Below are 18,583 nucleotides of genomic sequence, written 5' to 3' on the forward strand. Positions count from 1 at the left end.
TTACATATGTTCCCTTTATTTCCCACATTGACCACCTCCAGACCGCCCCGCCTCCCCACTACACCCCAGGCCTTCAGCACCCTATTGTCTGTGTCCATGGGTTATGCATATATGCATGCAAGGTCTTTGGTTGATTACCTCTCACCCACCCACCCTCATTCGCCTTCCCTCTGAGATTCCACACTCTGTCCCATGCTTTCATGTCTCTGGATCCACTCTGTTCATCAGTTTATTTTGTTACTTATATTCCATATATGAGTGTGATCATTTGATACTTGTTTTTCTCTGACTGACTTATTTCACTTAGCATAATACTATCCAGGTCCCTCCATTCAGTCTCAAAGTATAAGATATTTTTCTTTTTTACTGCTGCATAGTATTCCTTGGTATAAATGTACCACAGCTTTTTTATCCACTCATCTGCTGATGGGCACTTAGGCTGCTTCCAGATCTTAGCTATTGTAAATTGTGCTGCTATGAACATAGGGGTGCATACATTCTTTCTGATTGGTGCTTCAGGTTTCTTAGGATATATTCCTAGAAGTGGGATCACTGGGTCAAATGGCAGTTCTATATTTAATTTTGGGGGAAACGCCATACTGTTTTTCATAATGGCTGCATTCCCACCAGCAGTGTACTATGGTTCCCTTGTCTCCACACCCTAGCCAGTACTTGTCATTTGTTGATTTGTTGATGGTAGCCATTCTGATAGGTGTGAGGTGATACCTCTTTGTCATTTTATTTTTTTTTAATAATCTCACTTCAACTTTTTATTTTGAACTTTTTATTTTAATTGGATTGTTTGTCTTCCTTTTGTTAAGTTGTATGAGTTGCTTATATATTTGGATATTAACCCATTAATTTTAAATGGGTGCTAAGTAAATTTCTTGGATCTGTCTAAGGAATATGAAATTCATCCTATACTTATGGAATACATGATAATGTCAATCTAAAATTGATATAAACATTTAAAAAGAGAAAGGTTGAGGTGAGAGTAAAGAAGTTGAGATATATCTATCATTTGTTGAACTCCTACTATGTGCTAAGTACTTTTCATGGGTCTTTGTTAGCATTATCTCACTTAATCCCTGTAAACATAATGAGGTATTTTTATCCCGTTTTACAAAAAAGAAAATTGAGGCTTGGTTAGAATAAATAATTTCCCCCAAGTCACATAGATAGTGACATTCAAATCTAGCTCTGTTTGACTTTAGAACCCATACTCTTTCTAATGAATTGAGCTGATTTTAAAGAGAAACCAGGTTTTCTTATCAGAAAATACCAGATTCTTTATTAGTAAGCCCTACAAAAGAGGGTGCTGGGAAAGAGAGTTTAGTTACATATTTATGGTTTGTTGGGCAAGGATTTTACATTGTATGTGTATTTTCTTTGTCTCCTCAAATAAAAACATTTCTTGTTTACTACTGACTGTGCTAACATCCAATGTTCAGGTAATATAAACAAGTTTCAACATTTTCTATTTTATGTAAGATTAGATTCTATACATGCTATGGTTGCCCTGCTCAGTCTTTATAAAATAATGCCAATTAAAGGCAGGTCATGGGTTAAACCTGCATTCCCTAAATGTGTTTTACAGAACACACTAGTTCTACATGATATTGACAAATATATTTAGTAAACTCTGGGTTAAACCAACTTAACAAATTTATTTATTTATTTATTTATTTATTTATTTTTTTTTTAAATATATTTTATTGATTTCTTACAGAGAGGAAGGGAGAGAGATAGAGAGCCAGAAACATCGATGAGAGAGAAACATCGATCAGCTGCCTCCTGCACGCCCTCCACTGGGGATGTGCCCGCAACCAAGGTACATGCCCCCGACCGGAATCGAACCTGGGACCCCTCAGTCCGCAGGCTGACGCTCTATCCACCGAGCCAAACCGGCTGGGGCAGAGAATCATTGATTGGTGCACATCCCCTACTGGGAACAGAGCCCGAAACCCGGGCATGTGCCCTTGACTGGAATCGAACCTGGGACCCTTCAGTCCACAGGCCGACGCTCTATCCACTGAGCCAAACCAGCTAGGGCAACAAATTTATTTAATTCAGACTTTTCTAAACCTTAAAATATTAATATGTACAGTGAATCTTCAGGGAGAGGTGTGCTATAAATTTTCAAAATGTATTTGGCTTTATTTGAGGAGCATCTTCTAGAATAGGTGCTAATGTAGACCATATTTAGAGGAAGGATGAATTACATGCTTTATAGGCCAATTAGCTTTATAGCAAATTACTACATCATTAGTCATAGAGGGGAAGGTATCTATACTAATAATAGCTTAGGTGGAGTCACACCCTCACATTGTCACAAGATGGCCATCACAAGATGGCCGTGCGCACAGAGGAGGTGGGGCCTGTGTGGTGAGGCCTGGTGGTCTCCCAGCTCTGTGCAGCATAGAGGAGGCCGGTCCCAATATCTCTGCCACCTCGCACAGAAGAGGTGGGTCCCAGCAGAGGAGACAGGTCACAGCAGGGGAGGGCAGTTGGGGGCAATCAGGCCGCCAGGGGAGGGCAGTTGGGATGATCAGACTGGCAGGGGAAGGCAGTTGGGGCTGATCAGGCCAGCAGGGGAGTAGTTGGTGTCAATCAGGCTAGCAGGGGAGTAGTTAGGGGGTGATCAGGCTGGCAGGCAAAAGCTGTTAGGGCAATCAGGCAGGCAGGCAGGCAGGCAGGCAGGCAAGTGGTTAGGAGGCAGTGGTCCCGGATTATGAGAGGGATGTCTGACTGCTGGTTTAGGCCCAATCCCGCAGGGACACCCCCTGAGGAGTCCCAGATTGGAGAGGGTACAGGCCGGGCCGAGGGACACACACACCCCTGCCCTGTGCACTAATTTCATGCACTGGGACTCTAGTGAAAGTATAATAGAGCAGCCCCATGATCTGACCTTCCTAATGAAGTGGTAGAGAACCCCTCACAAAAGGGGTGACACAGAGCCTGGTGATCCTCTGAAGGATATTGCAGAAAGGATTCCTGCATGGGAGGGACGTTGAACAAGATGACCTTTAACTTTTTTCACATTCTGAGGTTCTTCGTTTCTGTGAAAACCACAATCTCTTTTAAGAAAGAAAAAAAAAAGTGGCATCTTATAACTATGTGTATTAATTAGGTAAAGTTTTAGCAGCCATAACAAAGACACCCACGATACAATGATTTAAATAAAATAGTTTATTTCTTATGTAAAAGTCCCAAGGTGACTACTTCCCATTGGCAATTTGGCTCTATTCCAGAAGATGCCTCAGAGGTTCCAGGTTCCTTCCATCTCCTTACTCTGCTTCTCTGGGCATCAGCCTCTTCTACGTGGCTGCAACTGGCTCACTAGCATGTCTTCTTTCACCTCATAATAAAAGGGAGTCCTGGGCAAGTAATTTCTTTTCTGTTCAGTAGGACTAAAATTACCTGAATCAGTTGGCTCACATTTCATTGCAGTCTATATAAGCACATGACTACATTTAGCTGCAAAGTTGGTTGGGAAATCTAGGGTTATGTGCACAAGAAGAGAAGAGATCTTGGAAGGACAATTAAGACTCTGCCACATTATAATTGGGACAAACACTACTTGGTAATCACTACTTGGTTATTACTACCATTTACTAATGAATAGCCTGTTCAAATTAACCAAATCCTTCCAAGAAAAATATTTAATTCCTGTCAAGGTGATACTCAAGTACTTCAATTTATGAAGCATGGAGTTTCTCAGAAGAGCTCTGATTTCCTGTCAGACCTGGAGGATCAGTGCAGCAATTCTGTGGGAGTTTTGAGGGTCAGGAAACAATTGATTGTCAATATCCTTGCAGGCTCATTCCTTATTGTTCTTCAGGTTTCTTAGCTGATTTTTTTTTAAATGACTCAAAATGGGAGAAAAACTGGCAAATCTCCTAGATTTTCTAAATTTTATACAATCTCAGCAATGTACAACACTACAGGGACAAACCCATTGGATATAGTAAAAAATAAAAATAACAAAGCCCCTCAGATAGGAAGCCAATTGTATTGCAAATATTTTTTAAATTTCTGTGATGTTTTGACATCTTTAAAAACCTTTCCGGCCAGAGGACAGACTGCCCCTTCATAGGCTAGCCAATGCTTAGAGGTATAGCAAAGGACCCACCCAGAAACATACCCTTGATATGCAAACTAACTAATCCAGAGCACTCCCTTCTCTAGCTTGCCTACACACCCCAGGAAGCTTATTCCTCTGCCTTAATCATCGGAGAGCCAGGTGCCCAACAACTAGGGACCACTTCTATAGCCCAAAACCTGAAGAAATTATTCAAAGTAGGCAATTCGAGGCAGTTTCTTCTCCTTTAGGAACCCCATAAAAGCTCTGGTCGAAACTTCTCTCTCACTCTGTCTCCTACCTCCTGACCAGCCTGATGTTTTGACCATGTGGCCCTGTGTGGCGTGCCACACCTATGAGTCTCTAGACCTGTCATATAATAAACTGTATTTTTCCTGAGCATTTCCTCTGTCTCTTCTAGTGGCTACACCTGGCTGACCATTTCGTAAAAGAATGTAAGACACCAGTTGAGAGCTGATTGTACATATGCAGCCAAGCAGGGAACCCTGAAAGCAGATCTGCTGGTCTACCCGCCTTGTATGTTTCACTCCATCCTTTCCTAAGGATGCTGCCACATGTCTTAGGTATTTGAGGTTCTGGTCCTTTCCTTAGAGTTACTTCCATGCAATGGTAACACTTCCCTTTGCAAAGCCATGGCCACTGAGCGGGTGGAGCATGGAACAGTTTAGGGGATGAAATCCCCCAAATTATTTCTCTGACTCTCTGCATCAGAAATTTCATCATCTCAGATTCACTGGGGATTTGCCAGTTCCAGATGTCTTCAAGAGATACCGTTAAAGTGAAAATGCCTTTGAAAGACACAAATATCAGAAATTAGTTAGCCTCAAACTTGAGCATTAGAACCACCTAGAAAGTTTCTCAAACTTACAAATGCTCAGACCTTACCTACCAAGTATCTAAGAATTTCTGGAATGGGACTTGGGCTTTTCTATTTTATTTCCAACTTTCCAGGTGATCCTATGCCCGGATTCTGGAACCAAAGACTTATGCCATTTTCAGTTAATAATTCAGAGATTCATCAACAACCAAGAGTTTTTTTGAGGGGTGATAACTTGGGAAAAGGAGAAAGAAAGAGAGTGGAAGCAGAAAGTCTCTGGAAATACCATAGAAAAGCTTGAAAAACAAGTATGGTTCCTTTTTGGTCCCTTATTTACCCTTGAATAAAAATTGGCCATTTGTAAAACAATATACTTCATTAGCTCTTTCAGTTCAGAGATCCTCACCTTATGGGACTGTCTAATCCCACTCTCGTTCTAGTCACCAAGAAATATTATGTCACATTTTGTTTCTCCCTAGTTTACAAAATCAATAAGGCATGGATATTAGGGTTGGAATAATCTTCCAAAATTAGGAGGAATCCTTAAAAGAACTTTCAGTCCATCCTCACTTCTAGGCAGGGCTACAGGACTTCTGGAAAAGCCAACATTCCCAAGTATCATGACTGGAAGGGAAATGCAATCTGCAGTATTCTGCCGCTTCCTTCTTCTGTGTGCATTGGACTTTCAGGTCAGGTACCTTTTCCTTACATCTAACTGCATCTTTTCTGCTTGATATTCAAGTCTATTTTATCTAGTTTTCATCCTCTTGGAGATATGGAAAACAGCGGGTTGGGGACCTCCTGATTCCTAAAGGTTAAAGAATTACCCCAGTTCTTTCTTTTTTCAGATGAAATAACTCTGATTTCTATAACCTTTCTTATAGTCTCATTAACTATTCCTTTATTTTCATAGCTCTACTTTGGGTGTAATTCTTATAACAGGAAATAAATCAATGCTAAATATAACCAAAGAGTTATTTCCTGTCTTTTCTAAGACATTCTTCAATTAACATGGTCATTTTAGGGTTTTTTTGTTTTGTTTTTTAAAAAGGCTTTGCTGGCGGTTGCTAATTTAGATTTAATTTGTGGCCCACATGTTCTTGAGTTACTGAGAAAAGCTACTTGCTTTGAAGAAAATAGCTGTAGGCTAGACATTCAGAGACTTGTCTTCTAGACCCAATTTTGTCGCAATTAAACTACATATCTTTTTGTTTACTTTTAAAAACAAAAAATGGAGGGTTGCTGTGAATGACTGGAGCGCTTCCATGCCTATTTGTTTCACCTATAAAGTGAATCAAATGAACAAGTTGACCTTTAAATTCATCCCTACTCTAAAAAATTCTTATTCTCACTTTCCTTTATTTTAGTTCATTTTTTATTTTTTAATAACAAAGTAATCTGAACTCCATGGTACTTTATTTGTACATTTCTTTTTTTAGTTTAATATCTAAATATATATTTTATTTTTAAAATTTTATCTTTACTGTTGAAAGTATTACAGATGTCCCCCTTACTCCCTCCCCCCCCCACTCAGGCCTTCTCCACATTATTGTCTGTGCCCATGGATTATGCATATATGCGTATAAGTTCTTTGGTTAATCTCTTCTGCCTCCTCTTCCCCCATTCCTTCTGAGATTCATCAGTCTGTTCCATGCTCCCATGTATCTGGATCTATTTTGTCCATCAGTTTATTTTGTTCATTAAGTTCCACATATGATACTTGTCTTTCTCTGACTCGCTTATTTTGCTTACATTTCTTATAGTTGCATTATTCCCTTCCAACAATATAATTATTTAGCTCATAATGCATGCCACACTTTCCTAATAGATTAAAATCTCCTTAAAAGCAGGTCCCAATAAACTCCATGACTGGCTTTAGCACAGCTCTTTACCAATAAACATTTGTTGAATGAGGTTATGGATGAATATTTAATGTTCCTCTGTCAAATCAAAAGTAACAATTTTGGAGTAGAAAAACTGTGCTGATAAATTTGCCCTATGTGCCCTAAATTTGTCCTCCCTGGCAAATCTGTCCTCTCTGCCCCCTCTGTCTGAGATGTCTTCACTATTTGTACTGGCCTCTTCTGAATATTCTATTACATGTAGATATGTCAATGACGGACAGATAATTATGGATAAACAAACTTATTTTCCCCAGGAGAAACTCAAAGATTTTAGAAGATTTGCAGTACAAAAGAACAAATACTCCAGACTACAAGATAGAAAGAGGAAAGGGCTAGAAAAGCAGAGAGGAGTTTGAGTTGAAAAATAAGTCTTTGGAATAAAATGAGAACAGATGTCCTGAGCAGCCCAAACCCAAGAGGTTAAACTGCTCAGAAGTTTGGAGATTTGGGCTCAGGGAAATTGGTGAGAATAGTCTCAAAAACTGGACCCTTATCTGTTCTGGGCACTTGTGACTTTCTAACTTGTAAATACTTTGAACTGCTATTGACTCACCTGCTGGAGAGAGCCCATATTACTGCATACTAGAGACCCAAAGCGTTTGGAGTATTGCCATGGTGACAACTTAATATGAAAAGTGGCACAAATTGGAATGGAGGGTTGCTGTGAGAGATTGGAATGCTTCCGTGCCGAAAGAAGAACAGTATGACCCCAAGCTCTGGGGAACCAACTAAACATGAGCTGACTGCTGGTTCCACCTCCATTCCAGAAGGCCAGCTTACTATTCTACTATTGACCATTCTTACTCTCTTCTTGAAAGAAGTCTGGTAGGCCTTATTTTAGATAGTTTGCAGTTTATTTTTATTAAGTCTTTGACTCAGTAAAATAGAATTTGATGTGGGCCAACCACCCAGGGATTCAGGAGTAACCTGGCCAATCCAACACATCCTCATTCTATACAATGAGGATATGGTCTGAGCACCAGAGTCGCACACCCCTCCCCATTGCCCTTGTTTTTAACACAGTGTTGAAACAATTTGATGGCACTTCTGGATGAGTTGGAGGCCAAGGACTCCAGAGAACAGAAAAATGAGTACCCTCGTATCTGAGATTATATGATTTTATTGTTGCAGGCTAGAAGTGGCCTTCCAAGAAAATTGTTCTTGGGATCTTGTTACTGCCAGAAAGAATGGTCACATATTAGCCATTCTAAGACCAAGGGCACCATTTCTGGCAGTCATCTTCCAACTTTTTCCAGGCTTTTAGCTAGGTAAGGACTCAGTGAAGCATCTTATTGTAAGTATGGTCTCTGGGATCAATCTGCCAGTGTTAGAAGCTTTGTTCCACATGTTAGTAGCTGGGTGACGTTTATTTAACACCTCAGTTCATTCATCTGTAAAATGGGGATATAATAATTATTCTTATTTCAGAAGATTGTTGTGAATATTAAATGTGTTTACATGTAAAGTGCTCAATAAATATTAACTATTTATATATGGTTACTAGCCACATCTACCAGGTGACATCACCAATACATAGCTGTTAATCTTTCAAGACATCTAGGAAAGGTCAATTGCTCAAAGCTAAGGATTCTGTAGGTATCATTACTGTGTAGGTGTTTTTTTTTTTAAGTTTTTCATTGTAGTTGTTGTTGTTTAATCGTCCAAATGAACACTTGGCTATATCTACTTTAAAATGTCCCCAGGTTAGTTATTTTAGCATTGCCTAATGGTGTAAAACTTGGGAATCTCTCTCATTTATTTGTCTATGAGTTAGTGAACATCTAAAATAACTTTCTGAGGACACTCTTGGCCCTACCTCCCTTGGCTCAGCTCAGAGAAACAGTGAGGGTGGCTTCTATTTAGGCATGGCTCTTAACTGATTTCTAAATTTTCATAACAGTATATCAATTCTATCCCCAGATTGACTGATTTTTAAAACATATAGTTTTGTATTCAACTTGTAACATTGGAGTGCTGCATTCCAGATGTTTTTCTAAAGATATAATTTCTAGCATATTGCTACAGGTTATAAAGATAGCAAAAGCCCTGCTGAGAAAAATAATATTCATGGAGGATTGTGTTGAGTTCCATTCTCTTAGGTCAGTGGTTTTCCAGACTTTTATATTTCACAGACAAGATTTTTTTTAACTTTATGATCGTTACTGGCATATGTTGCTAACTTATTTTACAAAGTAAGGCTGTAACAAAATAATCATCCTTTAAGTTGAGGTTTTATAGAAATTTAGTATTATGGAAAATTCACTACTCACTGCACTGTTTTTTTAAATTTTCATCATGAACCCATGGAAATTTCATCACTGACTACCAGACTGGCACTCAAGAACAAGTAGGTAATTTATAACATCCCTAGATGAAACCAGCTTACCACTGACTTCATGCCTGGGATGCATCATTGTGGGTCCCTGCAGATGTGCTACTGAATTTCAATGTGATACAGTAGTCTTGGAAAGGGCCCTTTGAAGCTTGTCAATGTTTTTACCTTATTCAGTGTTCTCTCTTGGAAGACTTTCTGAAGAGATCTGACTCTGGTCCCAATGACTTAAGTACTTGGACTTATCTAAGCAGTGGATTGGTGTGTTTTGTTTTGTTTTGTTTTTATCTTCTATATTATGTGACTTATTTTACATGTTTTCCTAGAAACTTTTAAATCAACTACATGGCCCACACAGAATTTAAGCACATAAAACTTTAAGAAATGTAATTTGCATATTTGCTCTACTCCTGGCTCTGTTCTATTCTCCTTCTGTCATTTTTTAACCCATTTAACCTTTCTGTTCTATATATTTCTTTGTAACCCATCTTAAATCCTCTCTAGAGCTAATAGTGTTATACTTGAGAACATAAATTAGTCAATGGAACCCCACCTGTGACCTAGATAGAGCTTCATGAGGACCCCTGCTTCTAAGGGTGGGGGTGTGATAACATATCTAGAACCTGTCTGCACAGATTTCTTGGTGGTGAGTGGACAGAAAAATATGCATATGTTAACCTTGAATATACTTACAGCTGATACTGGCCTGATTGTTGTCCTGCTCCCTATGTTTACAGGAGCCATCAAGCCCTTACTTTATGAAGTGAAGTGGGAATGCCAGATGCTGCAGAAAAGCCAGTAGGAAGATGTTTGGTAGAGAAGGGCCCTTAAGTGAGAGTGTTTATCTAATTGCAGATCTCAACCTATTAGGGTGTTGTAAAGTTAGAGTTATGACTAACATTTTTTTAAATACATATTTTAAAGTTTTATGGAACATAAACAGAGCCAACAGATACGTGGGGGGAGGCAGGGAGAGAGAGAGAGGGAGAGAGAGAGATTTTTAAGGAGCTGACTCACACAATTGTGGAGGCTTGGTAAGTTCAAACTTTGCACGACAGGCAGGCAAGCTGGAGACCAAGGGAGTCCAAAAGTAGATTGCAGGCAGAATTTCCTTTTCCTTGTGGAAAGCTATTAGTCCTTCAACTGATTGGATGACCCCCACCCACACTGGGGAAATCAATCTGCTTTACTCAAAGTCCACCAATTTAAATGTTAATCTCATCCGAAAAACACCTCCACAGAAACATCAAGAATAATGTTTGACCAAATATCTGGGTACTGTGACCCAGTCAAGTTGACACATAAAATAAACCATCACATGCACCTTAGTTCAGATTCATAGAAATAAAGGAAAATAGTGGGTTTGCCTAAACTATTCAAGTTATTGTGACCAGATCCTAAATTGGCAATGCCAGTGTTGTGCTGGAGCCAGCTCCTATGGGCTCTTGATTGCCAATTGTGCCCATGTCTTCCCAAGTCCATGTTCAATTACATCATATTGGTATCCTGAAATCAGCCACCAGGGAGTGTTTACACCATGGAAGTGCTATATATTGGGGATAAAGGGTCCCCAAAAAGCTGATATGCGATCATATCACTAGATGCATCAGCTTTTAACAATGTGCTGATAGGCCTGTAATTTGGTTTAGTAGGTATGATATCAAGTCCAAAAAATGGAATATTTCTAATTCTAATAACAAAAACAAAGTTTAAATATCCCAAGACATACATTGGTTTCTTTTAGTCACACTTTCAAACTAATAGAACAAACAGTAACCAATATTGTTAGTTGATAGTAGCTCATCATGCTGACATTTTAATATATAAATGAATTGATTCACATGGAGTAAGTATACGTACTATTCATTTTAAGAAAGAATTATTAAATTACTATAGAAATGCAACCAGCAAGATTTAACCTATAGGGAACTATATAGGACATATGATCAGTTTCTTCAACAGCTATATTTCAGTGGTGGGGAGGGGGGCTGAGAGTAGAACAGAGGAGAGAAGAAAGGAGAGAGAAAATATAAATATTAGAGCACTGCTTCTCAAATATTAGTGCATATCAGAATCACCTGATGGGCAAATTGTGGGGCTTCTGATTTAGTAGTCCTAATGCCAGGGAAAGTGCAAGATCCTAAGTAATAATGATACTGCTGGGCAGAGGACCACACTTTGGGAACCACTCGATTAGAGATTTATGAGACAAATTTATAAATTGCACTATATGCACCCTATTCGAATCCTAAAAAACTGTTAAAAAAGATAATTAGAAAATTTGACTACTTGCTGATACTAAGAATTATTGTTCTATTTTTTAGGTATGATAATTATATTCTGTTGAGTTTTTACTTACATTTTAAAGATATATACTAAAGTATTACAGATGAAATAATATGATGTCTGAGATATATTGCAAAATAACCTATGGGGTGATGGTGAATGGTGGGGATACTTCAGATGAAACAACATTGATATGGATCCATGAGACCTTACTATGTTATTCTCTCTGCTTTTGTGTATTCCATAAGAAAAAAAATTTAAAAGAAAGAATTGGACCTCCCTGGCTAGCATGGCTCAGTGGTTGAGGATCGACCTATGAACCAGGAGGTCAGGGTTCGATTCCCAGTCAGGGCACATGCCTGGGTTGTGAGCTCAGTCCCCAGTGGGAGGCATGTAGAAGGCAGCCAATCAATGATTCCCTCTCATCACTGATGTTTCTATCTCTCTCTCCCTCTCTCTTCCTATCTAAAATCACTAAAAATATATGTACATTTTAAAAAAAGAATTGGACTCAAATGCTTTTAAATGTCCCTTTTGATTCTGTAGAAACAAGTCATCTTTCATTTTAAATCACTTCTCATTATAAAAAGAAATGCAGCGGTGTCATTCATTAAAAAGGGCAAAGCTTTCATTAATTTTTTTAAGCAGAAAAAGGCTCTAAATGCAATCAAATCCCAATATAAGCCAGAGTCAAGGATACAAAATGATTATAGCACTTCTATCTTTCAGGAAGCATATGAGGGCACCACCTGTCCAATATAGACTCCACCCTGTCCATTCCTCATCTCCTCTGTCTCCTTCACAGCAAAGCTGTCCTACTCATGATAATAGTCAAAAGCCAGATTGAGTCAAGAGTTTGCTTCTTATCAAATTTCAAAGATTAGGAGAGGGGAGAACCCAAATGTGGATGCTCCCTCCTGCTATGAGGTCACAGCTGAGATTTGGTCAATTACAATGCCTACCAATTTTATTATAAACTAGAGGCTCAGTGCACAAATTTGTGTACCAGTGGGGTCCCTCAGCCTGGCCTGCAGGATTGGGCCGAAACCGGCTCTCTGACATTTCCCAAGGGGTCCCAGATTGTGGATTGCAAGAGGGTGCAGGTCAGGCTGAGGGACCCCACCAATGCATGATCAGGGCAGGAGAGGGACGCGGGAGGTTGGCCAGCCAGGGAGGGACCACAGGAGGGCTCCAGGGCGTGTCTGGCCCATCTAGCTCAGTCCTGATCAGCCAGACCCCAGAGCAAGCTAACCTACTGGTTGGAGCGTCTGCCCCTGGTGTAAGTGCTCATCATAGTGAGCGGTTGAGCAACCTTAGCATATCATTAGCATATTACACTTTGATTGGTTGAATGGTTGAATGGCTGACTTGTTGACCAGACACTTAGCACATTAGGCTTTTATTATATAGGATACTCAGGGAAAAAGGAATATGAAGACTTGATAAAAATAAATTTTATTTAAATAGAAAATAGCTTAGATGAAAGTGAAAAAGGAAGGAAAGAAAGGATACAATGTTGTACATAGAATAAATTTTCAAGATGTAATTCTGTGTACCTGTTAATTTTTGTTCTAAAATTGAAATAGAGTTGGGGGTGTAGTTTATCAATAAATTCAGTTGAAAACATTTGATAATTTAAGAGTTAAAGAAGGAACCTGAATGCTGCTGCTATTGGAATACAGTGATGAAAACAACAGCACTTGTGACACTTTTCAACCAATAAAAACAATTACTAATTGGAGCAACATGCACATTTTGTAATTTTTAAAAATATTTTTATTGATTTTTAGAAAGAGAAGAAGATAGAGGGAGAGAGAGAGAAACTAATGTGAGATCAAAACACCCATTGGCTGCCTTCTGCACGCCCCCTACGTGGGATCAAGCCTTAAACCAGGGCCATGCCCTAACCAGGAATCTAACTGGCAACCTTTTGGTGCACAGGTCAATGCCCAACCAACTGAGACATACCAGTCAGGGCAATTAAAAAAAAATATTTTTATTGATTTCAGAGAGGAAGGGAGAGAGAGAGAGAGAGAAACATCAATGATGAGAGAAAATCATGGATCAGCCTCCTCCTGTACTCCCCCGACTAGGGATAGAGCCCACAACCTGGGCATGTGCCCTGGCTGTGAATCAAACCAGTGACCTTTGGTTCATAGGTGGACGCTCAACCACTGAGCCACACCGGCCGGGTAGTCAGGGCAACTTTTAATGCATTATACCTCATGCCGCACATTGTCCCCATGACAATTCTGCAAGGGAAATTCTACCATGCTCACTTGAATGTAGGAGTAGAAACAGACTCAAAAAAGTTAATACATTGCCCAAGTTTATATGGAGGGGCAGATCTAAGCTATTCTTTCCCACTCTTGTTACCAGTACCTTTCCCAAGATAACTGGGTACAGTTCTACCGATTGTATCTGGCAAAGAAGCCCCAGGCTGTGGGGGAGGCAGGACGAAAAGTGAAATTGGAAACACATCCCAGGCTTTGCTTATAAAGCATGGGGCTGCCTCTGTATAAAGGAGGCACACCTGCCCGGCTGGTGTTGCCCAGTGGTTGAGCATTGATCCATGAACCAGGAGGTCACAGTTCAATTCCTGGTCAGGTTACATGCCCAGGTTGGGGGCACGATCCCCAGCAGGGGTGTGCAGGAGGCAGCTGAGCAATGGTTCTCTCTCATCATTGATGTTTCTATCACCCTCTCCCTTCCTCTCCGAAATAAATAAAAACATATTTAAAGGAAGCACACTTTTAAAAACCACTCAAAGACACTTTCTTAAGCCTGTAGTGGTCCAAGTCCTTCCCCAACCAGTGGCCATGTCTTGGAAATCCTTATAGGCGTCAAAGTTCCTGGAATTTTGCCCTTGTGTCTGAATCACTAGTTGTCTCACAGAACCAGAACTGCCATGGCACCCTGAGGCCAAAGGAGTTGCTGTATAAGTAAGTCATTATCAGAATGCTGCTTGGGCTGGGATGGGAATGGGAATGAACTGCAAGTAGGATCAAGGTAACTTTGGGGGATTATGGCAGTGTGCTAAACTGGATTGTGGTGATGAGTGCATAACTGTTTGAATTTACTAAAAATAATCAAACTCTTCATTTGCAGTGAGTAAATTTTATGTTTTACGCTCATTTTTAAAAATAATTATTTATTTAAATTAAGCTGACATGAAATATTATATTAGCAACAGGTTTACAACATGGAAGGATTAGATGTTTATATAACTTAAGAAGTGATCATGTGAATACTCTAGTACACATATGACACCATAAACAGTTATTACAATATTATTAACTATATTCTCTATGCTGTACTTTACATCCCCATGACTGTTTTTATAACTGGCAATTTCCACATCTTAATCCCATCCCTTTTTCACCCAATAGTCCAACCCCCCCTCCCATGTGGCAACCATCAAAATGTTGTCTGTATCTATGAGTTTGTTTCTGTTTTGTTTGCTCATGTATTTGTTTTTTTCAGATTTTACATATAAGTGAAATCCTATGGTATTTGTCTTTCTATCTGACTTATTTCATTTAGCATAATACCCTCTAGGCTCTACCATGTTGTTGCAAATGGCAAGATTTCATTCTTTTTTATGGCTGAGTAATATTCTATTGTATATGTGTACCACTTCTTCTTTATCCATTCATTTATTGATAGTCACTTAGGTTGCTTTCATATCCTGACTATTTTAAATAATGCTGCAATGAACGTAGGGATGCATATGTCTTTGAATTAGTAAGTTGTTCTTTGTCTCTTGTTATAGAAAGTCTCATTTTTTTTCAATTACAGTATACATTTAATATTATTTTGTATTAGTTTCAGGTATACGGTATAGTGGTTCACAAGAAAGACTCATTATTTAAATGTCATGGTCAGATCAGCAATTCCTTTAGTTGGAGTCACTCTGAAAAGACATCTATAAATATAAAACATGTCCAAGAATTAATAAGGTCATGATACAGCTAGTTAATTACATGTGAATGAGAGATTTAAAGATCAGGGCAGGTTTCATGGATCTAGGACACCTGTGTAATCATAGAGCCCTGCACTCAGAAGGCCCCCTCCCTGGGTTTTATGACATGTGGTTGCCATTTCTCTTGAAATTATTAATGATTTTATCTTTGAACTTATTTTTTGTAAGTGAAGGCTGTTGGAATATTGGGGCATGTGTGAAAACAGAAGAGATACATACAATGTGTGTGTCCAGAGTTCCTTGCCAACCCATTCATATATAACTTGTAGCATCCCTGCTAGCGTATGAACACAGAATTCCTATGACTCACATTTCGTGAGAGTTCAGCAAGGTTCAAAGGGAGCAGGAGATGGACTTCTGATCAAGATGCCAAAGTAAGTAAATACTGTATTTGCTTCCTCCTACAATCACATAAAAATTACAACTAAACTACAGAACAACCATCATTAAAAACTACCTGAAGTCTAACTGAACAAAAGTCTTATGGGCTAGTCCCACACCCACCTGTGGCAGTTAAAAATTGGAAGGGACATCTTGACTACAAAGGTCCCCGTTGGAGGAACAAGGGGTCTCAACCCCACACTGGGCTCCCCAACCCAGGATTCCAATGCCAGGAAAAGAAGCCCCCATAACTTCTGGCTGTGAAAACCAGTGGGGATTGTGGCTGAGTATGACTAGAGAACCCCTGGAGTCCCAGTGTGCCTTTTAAAGGGCCTGCACCCAGATTTACTCCCTAACAGAATCATTCACTCTGAGCTCCAATACTGGGACAGCAACTGGAAAAGTACCAGGGACATTTGGAGAGGAACTGAATTGTCTAGCTGCGGTGCAAGGGCTAGGGACAGCTTTCTCCCAGACACAGTGCTGGCAAAGGCTATTATTCTTTTGTTGAGCCCTTTCCCCACCCAGCCTGCAGGTTTAGGTGAGCACCAAGTCTGAGACTCCAGCAACCTAACACTTCACCCCTCCCAACTTGTGGGCCCACCCAAACATCTTCCAGTGGCTTTTCCATACAAACAAACCATCTTGTCTTGTGCTGTGAGAACTTTCTTAAAATCTCTCAAAAGTTAACAAACACCAAACAAGCAGCATCTGGCCTTGGAGTGTCCTGTACCTCTTACTAAGCCGCCCCAAGCCCAGCACTATTGGCAGCCAGACTTTGTTTGCAGCTTAGCCTCTCCCAGGCACCTTCAAGCCCAGAACAAGGGGTAACCATCTGAAAATCACTTTGTAGCTAATACCAAGTGGCCTTGGGCAGGGCAAAAGCCATAACTGACTTTTACCTGTACCAGAGCCCCTCCCAAGAGGCCCCAGAACCAACACTCCCAGTGACCAGCTTTACTTGTAGACTACAAAAGAGCACCACCCAACCACATCCACAAATGACACCCCAAAGGACAGACTCACCTTGCTAAAGCAAATCCTGCTCCATAGGGTAAAACCTTGTGCAACAGCTCCTCCACTGTAGTCACAGCCAATCAGCCTGAGATGTCAATCCCTCCTATTGATGTGCCAAAAGTAATCAAAGCTCAACTACAACAGAAGGGCACACACAAGGCATACCTGGAGTACTTGGCTCAGGCGACCAGGAAGACAGCATCACTGGACCTACAGGACACATACTACATAAGGCTAACCTGACAAGACTGGAAGATGTGGCAGCTCTACACAATACCTAGAAACAAACACAGGGAGTCAGCCAAAATGAGGACACGAAGAAACATGTATCAAAAGAAAGAACATAACACCAGAAAATAAACTAAACAAAATGAAGGCAAACAATGTACCATATGCAGAGTTCAAAACACTGATTATAAGGATGCTTAATGAACTTAGGGGAAGAGTGGAGGAACTCAGTAAGAACTTTAGCAAAGAAATAGAAAACATGAAAAAAGAGATAGAAAACATAAAAATGAACCCTGCAGAAATGAAGAATACATTAGAAGGAATCAACAGTAGATTAGATGAAACAGTGTATTGAATCAGCAATTTGAAAGACAAGGTAGCAGAAAACACCCAATCAGAACAGTAAAAAGAAAAAAGAATCCAAAAAAATAAGGATAGCTTAAGGTACCTCTGGGACAACATCTAGCATACCTAACATTCATATCAGAGGGGTACCAGAAGGAGAAAAAAGAACGGGAATTGAAAACCTATTTGAGGAAATAATGACAAAAAAACCTCCCTAACCTGGTGAAAGAAACAGACACACAAGTCCAAGAAATGCAGAGAGTTCCAAACAAGATGAACCCAAAGAAGCCCACACCAAGATACACCATAATTAAAATGCCAAAGGTTAAACACAGAGATAATCTTAAAAGCAGCAAGCAAAAAGCAGTTAGTTATCTACAAGGGAGTTCCCATTGGACTGTCAGCTGATTTCCCAATAGAAATATTTCAGGCCAGAAGGGATTAGCACAAAATATTCAAAGTGATGAAAAACATAGACCTATAATCAAGATTACTCTGCCCAGTAAGGTTATCATTTAGTATGAAAGAACAGATAAAGAGCTTCACAGACAAGAAAAAGTTAAAGATGTTCATCATCACCAAATCACTATTATAAGAAACTAGAAGCCTGTTGCAGGAAGATTCCTGCAAGAATAGGGCTTCACTCCCATCTCTGCTGCTCCTACCCAGCCCTTCTCTGCCGCTCCTACCCTGCCCATCTCTGCCATTCCTACTCCGCCCTTCTCTGCCGCTCCTACCCTGCCCGTCTCTGCCACATCTCTCCTGCCCATCTCTGCTGCTTCTCTCCCACCCGTCTCCGCTACCTTGGATCCGTTGTTTGGCTTCCTTCTACGGTGTCTTCAGTCTTCGCTCCCAGCCAGTATATGCAAATTAACCGCCATCTTTGTTGGCGGTTAATTTGCATATCGCTCTGATTAGTCCATGGTGTACGTAGCGAAGGTATGGTCAGTTTGCATCTTTGTCTATTATTAGATAGGATGTTAAAGGGACTTCTTTGAGAAGAAGAATTAAAAAAGATAAAAAATATGAATAATAAAATGCCAATAACCACATTCCTATCAATAATTACTTTAAATGTAAATGAATTAAATGCTCCAATCAAAAGACATAGGGTGACTAAATGGGTATGAAAACAAGACCCATAGCCCTAGCTGGTTTGGCTCAGTGGATAGAACATTTGCCTGTAGGC

This window comes from Myotis yumanensis, unplaced genomic scaffold (genome assembly GCF_028538775.1).
Source record: "Myotis yumanensis isolate MYYU_CA2020_CCGP unplaced genomic scaffold, mMyoYum1.0.hap1 SCAF_3, whole genome shotgun sequence".
NCBI lineage: Eukaryota > Metazoa > Chordata > Mammalia > Chiroptera > Vespertilionidae > Myotis > Myotis yumanensis.